Source organism: Oryx dammah, unplaced genomic scaffold, assembly GCF_014754425.2.
Source record: "Oryx dammah isolate SB20612 unplaced genomic scaffold, SCBI_Odam_1.1 HiC_scaffold_28, whole genome shotgun sequence".
In the NCBI taxonomy this organism is placed as follows: domain Eukaryota; kingdom Metazoa; phylum Chordata; class Mammalia; order Artiodactyla; family Bovidae; genus Oryx; species Oryx dammah.
In genome coordinates, this window is record NW_024070212.1 from 87423820 (window position 1) to 87442821 (window position 19002).

General features: G+C 38.8%; 1 protein-coding gene and 1 non-coding gene across 4 annotated transcripts in view; both read right to left on the reverse strand.

The window, feature by feature from the left end:
* PRKAA2 (protein kinase AMP-activated catalytic subunit alpha 2) overlaps positions 1-19002 on the reverse strand; it is an 81898-nt gene that overhangs the window by 47356 nt on the left and 15540 nt on the right. The gene's annotated exons all lie outside the window — the stretch shown is intronic.
* On the reverse strand, positions 10371-10442 carry TRNAC-ACA. Its single transcript has one exon. It is a non-coding gene; the product is annotated as a tRNA-Cys (tRNA).

Genomic DNA, 19002 nt, shown 5'->3' on the forward strand with positions numbered 1-19002 from the left:
AACATAACTAATTATCAGAGAAACGCAAATCAAAACTACAATGAGGTATCACCTCACACTGGTCAGAATGGTCATCATCATTAAAATGTCTACAAATTAACAAACACGGGAGAAAAGGGAACCCTCTTACACTGATGGTGGGAATGTAAATTGGTACAACTACGGAGAACACTATGGAGGTTCCTTAAAAAACTAAAAATAGAACTACCATACAACACAGCAATTCCCACTCTATATATCTGCAGAAAACAAAATTAGAAAAAACACATGCACCCCAATGTTCACTGCAGCACTATTTATAATAGCCAAGACATGAAAGCCACCTAAGTGTTCATCAACAAAGGAATGGATAAAGATGTGGTACATACATAAAATGGAATATTACTAAGTCATAAAAAAAGAACAAAATAATGCCATGTGCAGCAACATGGATGGACCTAGAGACTATCATACTAAATGAAGTAAGTCAGACAGGAAAAGACAAATAGCATATGATATCACTCATATGAGGAACCTAATTTCTTAGCAACATAAATGAAATTATCCACAAAACAGAAAAAGATCTACAGATACTAAAACAAACATGGTTATCAAAGGGAAACCTGGGAGGGACGGATAAATCAGAAACTTGGGTTTAACATACACATCAGTTAGTTAGTAAGTTCAGTCACTCAGTCGTGTCCAACTCTTTGCGACCCCATGAATTGCAGCACACCAGGCCTCCCTGTCCATCACCAACTCCCGGAATTCACTCAGACTCATGTCCATCGAGTCAGTGATGCCATCCAGCCATCTTATCCTCGGTCATCCCCTTCTCCTCCTGCCCCCAATCCCTCCCAGCATCAGAGTCTTTTCCAATGAGTCAACTCTTCACATGAGGTGGCCAAAGTACTGGAGTTTTAGCTTTAGCATCAGTCCTTCCAAAGAACACCCAGGGCTGATCTCCTTCAGAATAGACTGGTTGGGTCTCCTTGCAGTCCAAGGGACTCTCAAGAGTCTTCTCCACCACCACAGTTCAAAAGCATCAATTCTTCAGCGCTCAGCTTTCTTCACAGTCCAACTCTTGCATCCATACATGACCACTGGAAAAACCATAGCCTTGACTAGACGGACCTTTGTTGGCAAAGTAATGTCTCTGCTTTTCAACATGCTATCTAGGTTGTTCATAACTTTTCTTCCAAGGAGTAAGCGTCTTTTAATTTCATGGCTACAGTCTCCATCTGCAGTGATTTTGGAGCCCCCCAAAATAAAGTCTGACACTGTTTCCACTGTTTCCCCATCTATTTCCCATGAAATGATGGGACCAGATGCCATGATCTTCGTTTTCTGAATGTTGAGCTTTAGGCCAACTTTTTCACTCTACTCTTTCACTTCCATCAAGACTCTTTTTAGTTCCTCTTCACTTTCTGCCATAAGGGTGGTGTCATCTGCGTATGTGAGGTTGTTGATATTTCTCCCGGCATTCTTGATTCCAGCTTGTGCTTCTTCCAGCCCAGCGTTTCTCATGATGTACTCTGCATAGAAGTTAAATAAGCAGGGTGACAATATACAGCCTTGACACACTCCTTTCCTATTTGGACCCAGTCTGTTGTTCCATGTCCAGTTCTAATTGTTGCTTCCTGACCTGCATACAGGTTTCTCAAGAGGCAGGTCAGGTGGTCTGGTTTCCCGTATCTTTCAGAATTTCCCACAGTTTACTGTGATCCACATAGTCAAAGGCTTTGGCATAGTCAATAAAGCAGAAATTGATGTTTTTCTGGAACTCTCTTGCTTTTTCCATGATCCAGCGGATGTTGGCAATTTGATCTCTGGTTCCTCTGCCTTTTCTAAAACCAGCTTGAACATCTGGAAATTCACAGTTCACATATTGCTGAAGCCTGGCTTGGAGAATTTTGAACATTACTTTACTAGCATGTGAGATGAGTGCAACTGTGTGGTAGTTTGAGCATTCTTTGGCATTTCCTTTCTTAGGGATTGGAATGAAAACTGACCATTTCCAGTCCTGTGGCCACTGCTAAGTTTTCCAAATTTGCTGGCGTGTTGAGTGCAGCAGTTTCACAGCATCATCTTTCAGAATTTGAAATTGCTCAACTGGAATTCCATCACCTCCATTAGCTTTGTTCGTAGTGATGCTTTCTAAGGCCCACTTGACTTCACATTCCAGGATATCTGGCTCTAGGTGAGTGATCATACCATTGTGATTATCTGAGTCATGAAGATCTTTTTTATACAGTTCTTCTATGTATTCTTGCCACCTCTTCTTAATATCTTCTGCTGCTGTTAGGGCCCTACCATTTCTGTCCTTTATTGAGCCCATTTTTGCATGAAATGTTCCCTTGGTATCTCTAATTTTCTTGAAGAGATGTCCAGTCTTTCCCATTCTATTGTTTTCCTTTATTTCTTTGCATTGATCGCTGAGGAAGGCTTTCTTATTCAAATGGGTATATCTTTCCTTTTCTCCTTTGCTTTTCACTTCCCATCTTTTCACAGCTATTTGTAAGGCCTCCTCAGAGGCCATTTTGCTTTTTTGCATTTCTCTTCCATGGGGATAGTATTGATCCCTGTCTCCTGTACAATGTCATGAACCTCCATCCATAATTCATCAGGCACTCTGTCTATCAGATCTAGTCCCTTAAATATATTTCTCACTTCCACTGTATAATCATAAAGGATTTGATTTAGGTCATACCTGAATGGTCTAGCGGTTTTCCCTACTTTCTTCAATTTGAGGCTGAATTTGGTAATAAGGAGTTCATGATCTGAGCCACAGGCAGCTCCTGGTCATGTTTTTGTTGACTGTATAGAGCTTCTCCATCTGTGGCTGCAAAGAATATAATCAATCTGATTTCGGTGTTGACCATCTGGTGATGTCCATGTGTAGAGTCTTCTCTTGTGTTGTTGGAAGAGGGTATTTGCGATGACCAGTGCATTTTCTTGGCAAAACTCTATTAGTCTTTGCCCTGCTTCATTCCGTATTCCAAGGCCAAATTTGCCTGTTACTCCAGGTGTTTCCTGACTTTTACTTTTGCATTCCAGTCCCCTATAATGAAAAGGACATCTTTTTTGGGTGTTAGTCCTAAAAGGTCTTGTAGGTCTTCATACAACCGTTCAACTTCAGCTTTTTCAGCATTACTGGTTGGGGCATAGACTTGGATTACTGTGATACCGAATGGTTTGCCTTGGAAATGAACAGAGATCATTCTTTTGTTTTTGAGATTGCATCCAAGTACTGCATTTCAGACTCTTTTGTTGACCATGATGGCTACTCCATTTCTTCTAAGAGATTCCTGCCCGCAGTAGTAGATATAATGATCACCTGAGTTAAATTCACCCATTCCAGTCCATTTTAGTTCACTGATTCTTAGAATGTCAACATTCACTCTTACCATCTCCTGTTTGACCATTTTCCTCATCCAAGGTAAGGAGCAGCGGCTGCGCTTTGCTGGAGCAGCTGTGAAGAGATACTCCACGTCCAAGGTAAGAGAAACCCAACTAAGATGGTAGGTGTTGCAAGAGGGCATCAGAGGGCAAACACACTGAAACCATAATCACAGAAAACTAGTCAATCTAATCACACTAGGACCACAGCCTTGTCTAACTCAATGAAACTAAGCCATGCCCATGGGGCCACCCAAGACAGGTGGGTCATGGTGGAGAGGTCTGATACAATGTGGTTCACTGGAGAAGGGAATGGCAAACTACTTCAGTATTCTTGCCTTAAGAACCCCATGAACAGTATGAAAAGGCAAAATGATAGGATACTGAAAGAGGAACTCCGCAGGTCAGTAGGTGCCCACTATGCTACTGGAGATCAGTGGAGAAATAACTCCAGAAAGAATGAAAGAATGGAGCCAAAGCAAAAATAATACCCAGTTGTGTATTTGACTGTTGATAGAAGCAAGGTCCGATGCTGTAAGATACACATACTACTATATATAAGATAGACTACCAACAAGGAACTAATACATAGCACAGGGAAATCTACTCAATATTCAATGATAACCTAAATGACAATGAATCTGAAAATACAGGAACACATCTATTAATATAAATAAAACTGTACTGTACACCTGAAACTAACACAATACTGTGAACCAACTATACTCCAGTAAAGAAAGAAAGAAAAGAAAGAAATGGCATCATCTCTTCAAAGAGTTAAGCACAATTATAAGTTAATTGGTTATCTGAGGTCAAAAGATTCAAATGCATTAAGAATGCCCCCTTTTTTGCTGAAATACAATAGCCTCTATTACCTAATAACTTAAGTGAATTAGTACTTAGTGATAACTAAATACAGATAGTTGTCTCATAATCACATCCCACCTGAAAGCTGAATGAATATTTCTTAAAATCTTGTAATATAAACAGATTTAAGACCAAGAATTTCTTTTATGTGTATTACAGCTGTAAACTTTTCTAGGGAAATTAACTGATGAAAGGTTTGGATTCATTAACATTTAACATTCATTTGGGCTTCCCTCGGTGGTTCAGTGGTAAATAATCCACCTGCACTGTAGGAGATGCAGGTTCGATCCCTGGGTTGGGAAAATCCACTGGAGGAGGATTGGCAACCCACTCCAGCATTCCTGTCAAGAAAATCCCATGGATGGGGAAGCCTCATGGGCTACACTCCATAGGGTCGTAAAGAGTCAGACATAACCAAGCACAGGAACATTCATTTACTCAATCTAAAAACATTTACTGAGCACCATTCACATGGTAGGACTATGCTGATAAAAGACACATGTTGAGAGAGATTCAGTAGGTCTCCAAGTTTTAGTGAGAAGAAACATCAGCAATAAAGGATTCTGTATGATAGCAAATCTATATGAAAACTCTTAGGGATACCTTAATTATGAAGAAAGAACACAGATTAAAAAAAAGCAAAACATTTTTAAAAACCAAGGGTGAACAAATTTTCCATAATTTATTGTGTATATCGTATATATAAATATCCAGATCAATATCTAGTCTGACAGGAGCAATAAAGAACACTCATCCATGGAACAACTATTTAACGAATGCCTACTATGGCACACTCTGTATCAAGTGCTATTACAAGCATTTGGGATATAAGTGGTGAACAAATTAACTCTGTCACATTGTGAGGTGTTCCCCAATATCTATTCCAGTCTTCTTTTCTAGACATATGACTCCCAAATTACACCTGAATATATATCCACCTAAAGTAGAGACTGCCTCCAGTATCTCTTATAAGTAGATATGGCCATGTGACTATGCTCTGGCCAATGACATGCCAGCAGAAATGTCCCTAGCAGCAGCTTCTTCAGATCCTTCCACCATCCTGGGGCCTGGAACTACCTGCTCAGACTGTTAAAAGTAAGTAAAATACTATCTTGTTTAAGTCATTCTTATTTTGAAAATTCCTGTCATTTGCAGCTGAGTCTCAATAATACCCTGTCTAGAATATTTTAATTTTAATTTTTTTAAACTTTTTATTTTGTATTGGGGTATAGCTGATTAACAATGTTGTGAAAGTTTCACATGAACAGCACAGGGACTCAGCCATACATACACATGTATCCATTCTCCCCCAAACTCCCCTCCCATCCAGGCTGCAACATAACATTGACCAGAGTTCCATATGCTATACAATAGGTCCTTGTTAGTTATCCATTTTAAATATAGCAGTGTGTACAGGTCCATTCCAAACTCTCTAAGTCCCCCTTCCTCTCAGCAATCATAAACTCCTCTGTAAGTCTCTTTCTGTTTTGTAAGTTCATTTGTAAAATGTCCATTGACAGAGGAATGGATAAAGAAGTGGTATGTATCTACAATGGAATATTACTTGTCCATTAAAAAGAATGAAATAGTGCCATTTGCAGCAACATGGATGGACCTAGAGACTGTCATACTGAGTGAAATCAGTCACAGGAAAAATATTATATGACTTTCCTTAGGTGTGGAACTAAAACAGAATAATACGTAAAATGTTTTAACTTATTTCAAATTTCTAATTTTGCTGAACTGCCATCTGTGAACTAATGGAAATAAACTATAATTTATAGCTCATATAATTTCTTGGATTAAAGGAGTCTACAAAGTTATCACTCAGTGGTCCATTTTGTTTTTTCCAAACTCTAGCCTAATTATGCAAAATACTCTCTAAAGCGACTGAAACATATAGACTTACCCCATCTATCTTTTTTTTTTTTAATTTACTTTTATTTTGTAATAGAGTAAGCATCTGCCTACAATGCGGGAGGCTAGGGTTCGATCCCTGGGTCGGGAAGATCCCCTGGAGAAGGAAATAGCAACCCACTCCAGTTCTCTTGCCTGGAAAATCCTATGGACGGAGGAGCCTGATAGGCTATAGTCTATGGGGTCACAAAGAGTCGGACACGACTGAGTGACTTCACTTTCACCATATAATTATCTATAATCCATTACATTATTGTAATAGAGTATTGTTGTTGTTTGGGGCTTCCCTGGTGGCTCAGATGGTAAAGAATCTGCCTGCAGTGCAGGAGACCCAGGTTCAAGCCCTGGGTCAGGAAGATCCCCTGGAGAAGGGAATGGCAACCCACCTCAGCATTCCCGCCTGGAGAACTCCTTGGACAGAAGAAGATGGGCTACAATCCATGGAGTCACAAAGTCACTAAGTTGTGTCTGACTGTTTGAGACCCTGTGGACTGTAGCCCACCAGGCTCCCCTGTCCATGGGACTTCCCAGGCAAGACCACTGGAATGGGCTGCCATTTCCCTCTCCGGGAATTGAACCCGGGTCTCCTGCTTGGCAGGCAGACTCCTTTTTTAAAAAAAAATGTAAAAATTAATTGATTTTACTTTACAATATTGCATTGGTTTTGCCATACATTGACTTGAATCCACCATGAGTGTACATGTGTTCCCCATCCTGAACCCCCCTCCCACTTCCCTCACAATCCCATCCCTCTGGGTCATCCCAGTGCACCAGTATCATGCATCAAACCAGGACTGGTGATTCGTTTCACATATGATATTTTACATGTTTCAATGCCATTCTCCCATATCATCCCGCCCTTGCCCTCTCCCACAGAGTCCAAAAGACTGTTCAATACATCTGTGACTCTTGCTGTCTCGCATACAGGGTTATCGTTACCATCTTTCTAAATTCCATATATGTGCATTAGTATACTGTACTGGTGTTTTTCTTTCTGGCTTACTTCACTCTGTATAATAGGTTCCAGTTTCATCCACCTCATTAGAACTGATTCAAATGTATTCTTTTTAATGGCTGAGTAATACTCCATTGTGTATATGTACCACAGTTTTCTTATCCATTCATCTGCTGATGAATATCTAGGTTGCTTCCATGTCCTGGCTATTATAAACAGTGCTGTGATTAACACTGGGGTACACGTGTCTCTTTCAGTTCTGGTTTTCTCAGTGTGTATGGCCAGCAGTGGGATTGCTGGGTCATATGGCAGTTCTATTTCATTTTTTAAGGACTCTCCATGCTGTTCTCCATAGTGGCTGAACTAGTTTGCATTCCCACCAACAATGTAAGAGGGTTCCCTTTTCTCCACACCCTCTCCAGCATGTATTGCTTGTAGACTTTTGGATCACAGCCATTCTGACTGGCGTGAAATGGTACCTCATTGTGGTTTTGATTTGCATTTCTCTGATAATGAGTAATGTTGAGCATCTTTTTATGTGTTTGTTAGTCATCTGTATGTCTTTTTTGGAGAAATGTCTGTTTAGTTCTTTGGCACATTTTTGATTGGGTCTTTTATTTTTCTGGAATTGAGCTGCAGGAGTTGCTTGAATATTTTTGATATTAGTTGTTTGTCAGTTACTTCATTTGCTATTATTTTCTCCCATTCTGAAGGCTGTCTTTTCACCTTGCTTATAGTTTTCTTTGTTGCACAGAAGCTTTTAATTTTAATTAGGTCCCATTTGCTTATTCTTGCTTTTATTTACAATATTCTGGGAGGTGGGTCATAGAGGATCCTGCTGTGGTTTATGTCGGAGAGTGTTTTGCCTATGTTTTCCTCTCGAGTTTAATATTTTCTGGTCTTACGTTTAGATCTTTAATCCATTTTGAGTTTATTTTTGTGTATGGTGTTAGAAAGTGTTCTAGCTTCATTCTTTTACAAGTGGTAGACCAGTTTTCCCAGAACCACTTGTTAAAGAGATTGTCTTTTCTCCATTGTATATTCTTGCCTCCTTTCTCAAAGATAAGATGTCCATAGGTGTGTGAATTTATCTCTGGGCTTTCTGTTTTGTTCCATTGATCTATATTTCTGTCTTTGTGCTAGTACCATACTGTCTTGATGACTGTGGCTTTATAGTAGAGACTGAAGTCAGGCAGGTTGATTCCTCCAGTTCCATTCTTCTTTCTCAAGATTGCTTTGGCTATTCGAGGTTTTTTGTTTTTCCATACAAATTGTGAGATTATTTGTTCTAGTTCTCTGGAAAATACCATTGGTAGCTTGATAGGGATTACACTGAATCTATAGATTGCTTTGGGTAGTATAATCATTTTCACTATATTGATTCTTCTGATCCATGAACACGGTATATTTCTCCATCTATTTGTGTCCTCTTTGATTTCTTTCACCAGTATTTTATAGTTTTCTATATATAGGTATTTTGTTTCTTTAGGTAGGTATATTCCTAAGTATTTTATTCTTTTTGTTGCAATGGTGAATAGAATTGTTTCCTTAATTTCTCTTTCTGTTTTCTCATTGTTAGTGTATAGGAATGCAAGGGATTTCTGTGTGTTAATTTTATATCCTGCAACTTCACTATATTCATTGATTAGCTCTAGTAATTTTCTGGTGGAGTCTTTAGGGTTTTCTATGATCCTCTACATAGAAAACCCATCTATCCTTTTGGAATTTGATAAGGTGAACAGCTGTTATACAGAAGAGTGAAACTGTTTTATATTGTTCTGGGAGCATAACTGGGAATAATCAATACAAATTCTTTCAACTAACAGTCATCTGCTCCACGAAGCCCCTCTCATCAACCCTTCTCACCATTCAAGCCTACGTTGAAAATTTCCTTTTAATATTACTGTACCCTGAGCATACTTTTTTGACAGGATGTGTAACACTAACATCTACTGATTTTTCAGTTCATCTCTCAATACTACAGGGGAAGAGATTGGCGGTCAGGTCCCCTGTAGTGTTTTCCTATTGCCAAGGCTGGAAATAACTGATAAACCAGGACAATGGGGCACAGAGAGGTTAAGAATTTGCCCACAATCATTCAACTATGAAGGAGCAGCATCAGGATTAAAACTCAGGAGCATGCACCATCTGATATCCAAGCAGAGAAAGCTCAGCCATTTGTCAAGATCAGTTCAGTTCAGTGCAGTTCAGTTCTGTCACTCAGTCATATCTGACTCTTTGTGACCCCATGAATCACAGCACGCCAGGCCTCCCTGTCCATCACCAACTCCCAGAGTTCACCCAAACTCATGTGCATTGAATCGGTGATGCCATCCAGCCATCTCATCCTCTGTCGTCCCCTTCTCTTCCTGCCCCCAATCCCTCCCAGCATCAGGGTCTTTTCCAATGAGTCAACTCTCTGCATGAGGTGGCCAAAGTATTGGAGTTTCAGCCTCAGCATCAGTCCTTCCAATGAATACCCAGGACTGGTCTCCTTTAGGATGGATGGGTTGGATCTCCTTGCAGTCCAAGGGACTCTCAAGAGTCTTCTCCAACATCACAGCTCATAAGCTTCAATTCTTCGGCGCTCAGCTTCCTTCACAGTCCAACTCTCACATCCATACATGACCACTGGAAAAACCATAGCCTTGACTAGATGGACCTTTGCTGGCAAAGTATTATCTCTGCTTTTCAATATTCTATCTAGGTTGGTCATAACTTTTCTTCCAAGCAGTAAGCGTCTTTTAATTTCATGGCTGTAATCACCATCTGCAGTGATTTTGGAGACCCCCCCCAAATAAAATCTGACACTGTTTCCACTGTTTCCCCATCTATTTGCCATGAAGTGATGGGACCAGATGCCATGATCTTCGTTTTCTGAATGTTGAGCTTTAAGCCAACTTTTTCACTCTCCTCTTTCACTTTCATCAAGAGGCTTTTTACCTCTTCACTTTCTGCCATAAGGGTGTTGTGATATGTTAATTCATTTAAATACTCCATTCAATTTTAATATCACATAATTTAGAACATTAATATATCAAATGAAGTAAAGAAAGAAATCTAAGATTTATTAAAATTTTACTAAAATTCTTATAGCAATCCTTTATTAAAATCTAATAAAGTGAAGTGAAGTCGCTTAGACGTGTCTGACTCTTTGTGACCCCATGGACAGTAGCCAACCAGGCTCCTCCGTCCATGGGATTTTCCAGGCAAGAATACTGGAGTGGGTTGCCATTTCCTTCTCCAGGGAATCTTCCCAACCCAGGGATCGAACCTGGGTCTCCTGCATTGTAGGCAGACGCTTTACCATCTGAGCTACCAGGGAAGTCCAAGGAACAATTAAAAGACTATTACATATTTTAGGTCTAAATTACAATCTATTTGTCTTTGAGGCTCAAGCAAAGCAAAGAACTGTCAAAATGTCATTCTGCTGTAAAGGTTACAAACATACTGTATAATATGTATTACTTTAATTATATTCTTATCATACAGTATATACAATGTATAGTCTTAATGTAATACTATACAGCAACGTGAATAAACGAATTACAATTACATATAATGACATACGTAAATCTCACAAACAAAACCTCAAGTGAAATAAATGAGACAAATATGCCTATAGTTCTATGAAGTTCAAAAATAGATAAAACTATAATCCATGGATAGTGGCGACCTTTGATGGGGGCAAAAGACAGAAGCAGTAACTAAAATGGGACACGAAGTAGGGGGCTTGAGGGAAACTTGTCACTTTTTGTGCTTTTAAGTAGTAGTTGTATGATTATGTTCAGTCTGTGAAAATTCACTGAGGATTTATGTAAGAAATCATTTAGACTATATGTACTGCTTCACATATATGGTACAACTCAATTTAAAAAGTTAAGAAAGAATGTTTGGATGACACTATACCCTGCCTAGGCTTTACAAGCCAAGGGACACCACGTGCCAGCAAGCAGGGCAGTGAGGGGGCATCAGCCACCCCTTACTCATGGTATCAAGAGTCTTCACTCTGGGAATCAAGACAGTCATCTGACTGCACACATGTTCTGACCCCTACCATCACCAGACTTCTGCCAAAATATCACAAGCCTCCTTTCTTCTTCACCTGTGGTAAGACAAACAATCTCATTGCTCTCCAAATTTCCTTTCCCCGAAAGTCCTTTAAAATTCTATAAAGGACAGTTCTGAACAGGAAGCAAAAGACTTCCTGTTTTGATATATCACTGATTAAGAAAGTACTATGAGCACATTATATACAAATCTTATTTATTCCCAAGAACTCTAGAAGTAAACATTACCCCAAGTTTTCAGATGAAGAAACTAGAATTAAAGAACAATAAGGAACAAAATGGTTCATCTGCCTGCAACACACAAGCTCAAAACTCACATTACTTCACTTTCCAATAGCCAGGTTCTATTTAATTATAACACATCAAGAGAGCTTACTTGCATGTTTATATGTTTACATCCAGCATTTCAGCTGAGAAATTCGGGCACAGTGAAGGGATGGAGTAAGAAAAATTAAGGAAGAATTGATATGTTCAGGTAAAATGGAGGCTGGAATAGGGCTGTGGCCTTTTCTATGGATCAGAATATACGAAAGTTGACCACCTAATTTCAAGAAAATAGAACATGGACTGAAATAATCCCATATACAATATAGAGCATGCACTAAATTTTTACTGAGAGAACAAACTCATACATCTTCGAAGACCTTTTTCTCTTAATTATTTGTACTCCCTGTTGGCCTGAACATTCATTTGTTCATTCATTCAAGAAATATTTTCTGAGTGTCTAATGTGTGTTAGCCACTGCTCCAAATGCTGAAAATGCAGGTATAAATGGAACTTGCATTCTGGACAAGAATATAAACAATAAACAAACATGATATAATGGTGATATAATGACAAAAAATGAAAATCATGCTGAGTACTGGGAATAACAAGAATGATTGGAGTTAAAGTGGGAAAATTATTTTAAATAGATCAGGAAAGGCCTGAGGATGTGATTTTTTTTCTTTAAGCAAGGTGATCAATAATAAAGTGAAAGTTTACGCTCAGTCGTGTCTGACTCTACAACCCCATGGACTATAGCCTGCCAGGCTCATCTGTCCGTGGAATTCTCCAGGCAAGAATACTGGAGTAGGTAGCCTTTCCCTTCTCCAGGGGATCTTCCCAACCCAGGGATTGAACCCAGGTCTCCCACGTTGCAGGCAGATTCTTTACCATCTGAGCCACCGGGGAAGCCCTTTAAAAGCAAAGATTGTTCTAAAGCAGGGTTTCCCAGGTGGCGCTAGTGATAAAGAATCCACTTGCCAATGCATAAGACATTCAGATGAGGGTTTAGTCCCTGGATTAGGAAGATCCCCTGGAGGAGGAAATGGCAATCCACTCCAGGATTCTTGGCTGAAGAAAAGCATGGACAGAGGAGCCTGGTAGACTGCAGTTCATAGGGTAGCAGAGTCAGACACAACTAGAGTGACTAAGCATGCACATGTTCTAAATCTACTTTTGAGAACTGATTACTGATAATGACATTCTGTATTCAGCTTCATTTTTTTAAAATATGTTGGCTTGGATTAGAATTTTAAAGTACTTCTTTAAAACTTAAGTCAATCAAGAATTTCACAGGAGAATCAACTTTTTATAGAGTCATTTAAGATGAATTATCTACACACAGCCAGGAAAAAATGTTTTCCAGTATAGAAGAGATTATTTAAAACTGATGGACAACGTACTGGGTTGGCTAAAAGTTCATTTGGGTTTTTCCCTAAGACGTTGTGGGAAGACTCAAACTTTTTGGCCAATCAAGTATTAATATTTAGGTCAGAGATAAAAGATTTGAAAAATTGTTCGTGTATGTAATCACTCCAGATGAAAAACGAAATCTTCCAGAAACATTCCCAAAGCTTCTTAAATCACCTGCTCTATCTTTCCAACTCTTGTCCTTACATGTCTACTCTCTTGCTGTGTGTCTTACTTTACATGCTTTGTCTCCCTCCTGTTCACTCCCCTTTCATTTCCTGCCTTCAGACATCTCCCCTTCAATGCCCCAGACTGAATAATTTCTGTTGTTGAATATATTTACTTAATATAATTTTATGTTCCACAGACATCTTCTAGAGACATACTCTCTCAGTTTACCCTTACCTGAAAACATATTATGCCTTTATTTTTGAAGAATATTTTTGTTGAGTACAAAATTATAGGTTGGCAGTTTGTTTGTTTCATCTCTCTAAAGATATCACTCCTTGCTTTCATTGTTTTTGGTTAAAAAGTCAGCTTATTTTCATTCCTTGGAAAATAATATGCATTTTTTATCCTCTGGCTACTTTTTAGATTTTCCCTTAACATTTCCCTCATCTCTGCATAAACAGATGAAGTCCACTCCAGTATAGGAAAGTCTCAAGGGAAAACAAACAAACAAACAATTTTAACCAGTTTTCCAAGGATATACCTATGAATGGTTTTCTTGTATTTATTCTGCTTATGGTTCATACATCTTCTGAATCTGTGGCTTGATGTGTTCATCAGCTTTGAAAACTTTTCTATTATCTCTTCAAATATTGAGTACAAAATTATAGGCTGAAGCTGAAACTCCAATGCTTTGGCCACCTGATGCGAAGAGCTGACTTGTGTGAAAAGACCCTGATGCTGGGAGGGACTGAGGGTGGGAGGAGAGGGGATGGCAGGGGGTGCCCTGTCGTCCTCCCTCTGCCCGCCTCCCTCTCCCCTCCTCTTCCAGAATGATCATCAGTAGCACTGGGTTCAAAATAACATTCAAACTCACAGGACACAACAGGTAGTCATCTTATCAGCAATTTCACTTAGCTCTTTGGAAGGACTTAGCACTGGAAATATAGCATGTCAGTATGATAAAAAACACATCTTTATCCAGAGTCTTTAAAATATCCAGTTGCTGCTTCCCAGACCCTTAATCAATCACACAGAGAGACTCAGAGCATTCATAAATTTCAAACAGTAACTACATGAAATAACAGCCCATGCATGCAGCTTCTAACCCCTGCACAAAGGGTGCACTGAGTTAGAAGAGATGCCATAAAGGGGAGCTGGAGGTCTATTTCCCTACAAATTTTGTGCTAGTGAAACAATGAGCAGTAATGTATATCCTTAGAGAGATATATATGTGTTTCCTTAGTCCTCTCAGTCCAGATGTAACTCACCAATCACAGATAATTTTCACCATAAATACTGCTGGTTGGTAACAGAACTGAATAGCACATTTATCTTGGTATATATCCAAGAGAAATTGTATCAAAAGAAGGTAAACCTAAGCTCATCTTTCCATAGGAAATTTGGATGCCTTCTATTTCTTTGTCTTGCCTAATTGCTCTAGCTAGAATTCCAGTACTGATTCAGTCTTGGTCAGTCAGTCAGTCAGTTCAGTCGCTCAGACCTGTCCGACTCTTTGCGACCCCATGGACTGCAGCACCCAGGCCTCCCTGTCCATCACCAACTCCTGGAGTTTACTCAAACTCATGTCCATTGAGTCGGTGATGCCATCCAACCATCTCATTGTCTGTCATCCCCTTCTCCTCTGGCCTATCTTTCCCAGCATCAGGGTCTTTTCAAATGAGTCAGCTCTTTGCATCAGGTGGCTGAAGTATTGAAGTTTCAGCTTCAGCATCAGTCCTTCCAATGAATATTCAGGATTGATTTCCTTTAGGATGGACTGGTTGGATCTCCTTGCAGACCAAGGGACTCTCAAGAGTCTACTCCAACACCACAGTTCAAAAGCATCAATTCTTCAGCGCTCAGCTTTCTTTATAGTCCAACTCTCACATCCATACATGAGTACTGGAAAAACCATAACCTTGACTAGACGGACTTTTCCCATGAACAGTATGAAAAGGCAAAGACAAGACACTAAAAGATGAACTCCCGAGGTCAGTAGGTGCCAAATATGCTACCGGAGATCAGTTGAGAAATAACTCCAGAAAGAATGAAGAGATGGAGCCAAAGCAAAAACCACACCCAGTTGTAGATGTGACTGGTGATGGAAGCAAGGTCCAGTGCTGTACAGAGCAATATTGCATAGGAACCTGGACTGTTAGGTCCATGAATCAAGGCAAATTGGAAGTGATCAAACAGAAGATGGCAAGAGTGAACGTCAACATTTTAGGAATCAGTGAACTAAAATGGACTGAAATGGGTGATTTTAACTCAGATGGCCATTATATCTACTACTGTGGGCAAGAATCCCTTAGAAGAAATGGAGTAGCCATTATAGTTAACAAAAGAGTCCAAAATGCAGTACTTGGATGCAGTCTCAAATATGACAGAATGATCTCTGTTCATTTCCAAGGCAAATCATTCAATATCACGGTAATCCAAGTCTATGCCCCAACCAGTAATGCTGAAGAAGATGAAATTGAACAGTTCTGTGAAGATCTACAAGACCTCTTAGAAGTAACACCCAAAAAAACAAACAAAAAAAGATGTCCTTTTCAGTCTTGGTACATTTTGTGTTTCCAGAAATGCATCAATTCCTTCTAGGTTATACAATCTGTTGGCATGTTATTCATCATAGTCTCTTATGAGTCTATATTTCTGTAGTCAGTTGCAATGTCTCCTCTTTCTTTTCTAATTTTACTTACTTGAGTCTTTCTTTTTTTTCTTAGTTCAGCTAAAGGTTTGCCAATTTTGTTTTGTTTTGTTTCTCAAAGAACCACCTCTTAGTTCCATCGATCCTTTCTGTTGTCTTTCTGGTCACTATTTCATTGATTTGCATTCTGATTTTTATCATTTCCTTCCTTCTACTAACTTTGAGCTTAATTTGCTCTTCTGTTTTGAATTCCTTGAGGTATTAAGTTAGGTTGCTTATTTGAGATCTAATTTCTTAATACACGTGTTACTGTTGTTCAGTTGTGTCTGACTCTGTGATTCCATGAACTGCAGCACACCAAGTTTCCCTGTCCTTTACTACCTCTCAGAGCTTGCTCAAACTCACGCTCATTGAGTCAGTGGTGTCATCCAACCATCCTATCCTCTGTCACCCTCTTTTCCTCCTGCCCTCAATCTTTCCCAGCATCAGGACCTTTTCCAGTGAGTCAACTCTTCGCATGAGGTGGCCAAACTACTGGAGTTTCAGCTTTAGCATCATTCCTTCCAGAGAAATCCCAGGGCTGATCTCCTTCAGAATGGACTGGTTGGATCTCCTTGCAGTCCAAAGGACTCTCAAGAGTCTTCTCTAGCACCACAGTTCAAGTCAATTCTTTGGTGCCCAGCCTTCTTTACGGTCCAACTCTCACTTCCACACATGACTACTGGAAAAACCACAGCATTGACTAGATGGACCTTTATTGGCAAAGTGATGTCTCTGCTTTTTAATACAGTGGCTAAGTTTGTCACAGCTCTTCTTCCAAGGAACAAGTGTCTTTTAATTTAATGGCTGCAGTCACTGTCTGCAGTGATTTTGGAGCACAAGAAAATAAAGTCTCTCACTGTTTCCATTGTTTCCCCATCTATTTGCCATGAAGTGATGGGACCTGATGCTATGATCATAGTTTTCTGAATGTTAAGTTTTAAGCCAGCTTTTTCACTCTCCTCTTTAACCTTCATCAGGAGGCTCTTTAGTTCCTCTTCACTTTCTACCACTAGGGTGGTGTATTTCCTGCATATCTGAGTTTATGTGTATATATTACTATAACCTTTCCTCTCAGATATACTTTTGTTGCCTCCCAGAATATTTAATATACTATATTTCCACTTTCATTTGTCTCAAGATAATTTATTTCCATTTTGATTTCTTTGACTTAATGGTTTCTTATAAGTGTGTTGTTTAGTTTTCACATGGTTTCAGATCTTCTTACTATCTTCTTGTTGTGGATTTCTAGTTTCATACCATTGTGATCAGAAAAGATGGTATGATTCCAATCTTAAATCTCCTAAGACTTGTTTTGTAGCCTATCATATGATCTATCCTAGAGAATGTTCCATGTGTACTTGAGAATAATGTGTATTCTGTTGGACAGAATGTTACATATGTCCATTTGTTTTCAAGTGTGATTCGATTCCAGTGTTTCCTTGTTGAATTTGTTTGTATGTTCTATCCACTCCTGATAGTGGAATGCTGAAATGTCCTACAATTACTGTACTGCTGTTTATTTCTCCTTTAAGATCTGTTACTATTTGCTTAATGCATTTTGGTGTCTCTGTGTTGGGAGCATATATACTTATGATTGTAAGGAAATGGCAACCCACTCCAGTATTCTTGCCTAGAAAATGCCATGGACAGAGGAGCCTAGCAGCATAAGGTTCATGGGATCACAAAGAGTCAGACACAACTGAGTAACTAAGCACATAACCTCTCGATATACTGATAACTTTATCATTATACAATGACCTTTTTTGTCTCATTATACTTTTTTGACTTGAAGTCTACTTTGTCTGATATAAGTGTGGTTATGCCTACCTTCTTTTGGTTTCCAATTACTTGAAATATCATCATCCATCCTTTCCTTTGAGCCATTCTGTGCCTTTAAAGCTAAAATGTGTTCTGTAGATCACATAAAATTAGGTCTTGCTTTTTTTTAAAAATCCATCTAGCAACTGTGTGCCTTTGGATTGGTGAATTCAATCCATTTACATTTAGAGTGACTATTTGACATGTAAAAACATACTACTGCCATACTGTCCTTTATCTTTTATTATTTTACTGCTCCACTATTTCTTCTTCTGTTTCTGTCTACCTTTGTAAGTTGGTGGTTTCATAGTAATTTTCTCAGTCTCCCATGTAAAAAAATTATTTCATTCTCCACTAAATTCTTTTAGGGTTATCATGAAATTTATATAAAACTTTTCATAGATGAAACAGTTATTTTTCTGCTGATAACAACTTATCTTCATTTGTCTATAAAAGTTCCATTCTTTAGCTCTTTCCTTTTTACATTTTGGACATCACAAATTTACCTTTCTTATGATTTGAGTACAAGTTGTGGTAACTATACTTCATTTCCTTTAACTTCTGGGCTATAATTAGGACTTAAATATACTATTGCAAAAAGTTACTTTTCTATCATCATAATCAGAGTTGTGTACTTTCATCTTTTGTGCACTTTCAACTTTAAGAGCTCTTTTCAACATTTCCTGTAAAGTGGGTCTAGTGGTGATTAACTCAGTTTTTGTCTGGGAAAGCCCATATTTCTCCTTCATATATGAAGAATAATTTTGCCAGATTGAGTATTCTCGCTTGGCAGCTTTTATCTTTTAACATTTTGAATATGTCATTCCACTGTCTCCTAGCCTACAGAGTTTCTCCTAATAAATCTGCTGATAGCCTAATGAGGGTAACTCTGTAGGTTACTATTTTTCCTTGCAGTCTTTAAAGTTATTATTGACTTTTGTCAGTTTTAATATGTCTTGGAGAATGTCCTTTCATGTTTAAATAAGTAAAAGTTCTCTTAGCTTTGTGGATGTATATATCCAGTTCCTTCTCCAGTTTTGGAAAGTTCTCAGCTATTATTCCTTTGACACACTCTCTGCTCCCTTTTCCCTCTCTTCTTCCTTTGGCTCACCAGATGAAGTCAGAGAGTTTTTGCAGTTTCTTCCCTTTTTAAAAATCTTATTTCTCTTTCTCTCTCTACCATCTGAATCATCTCTATATCCTTGCCCTTGAGCCTGGTTATTCTTCCATGTGACCTGCTCTATTTCTATTGCATTCTAATTCTTAATCTCATTTATTGAGTTCTTTAGCTCCATAATTTGTTTGGTTTCTTTTTAGAATTTCAGTCACTTGGGTAAAGTACTCCTTCCATTTATTTTTTTCTGAGATCACTGTATTGCCTAAGTTTTCCTGCAGCTCATAGAATTTCCTCTTAATAGCTATTTTCAACTCTTTATCAGTTAGATCACAGTATTCCAAAT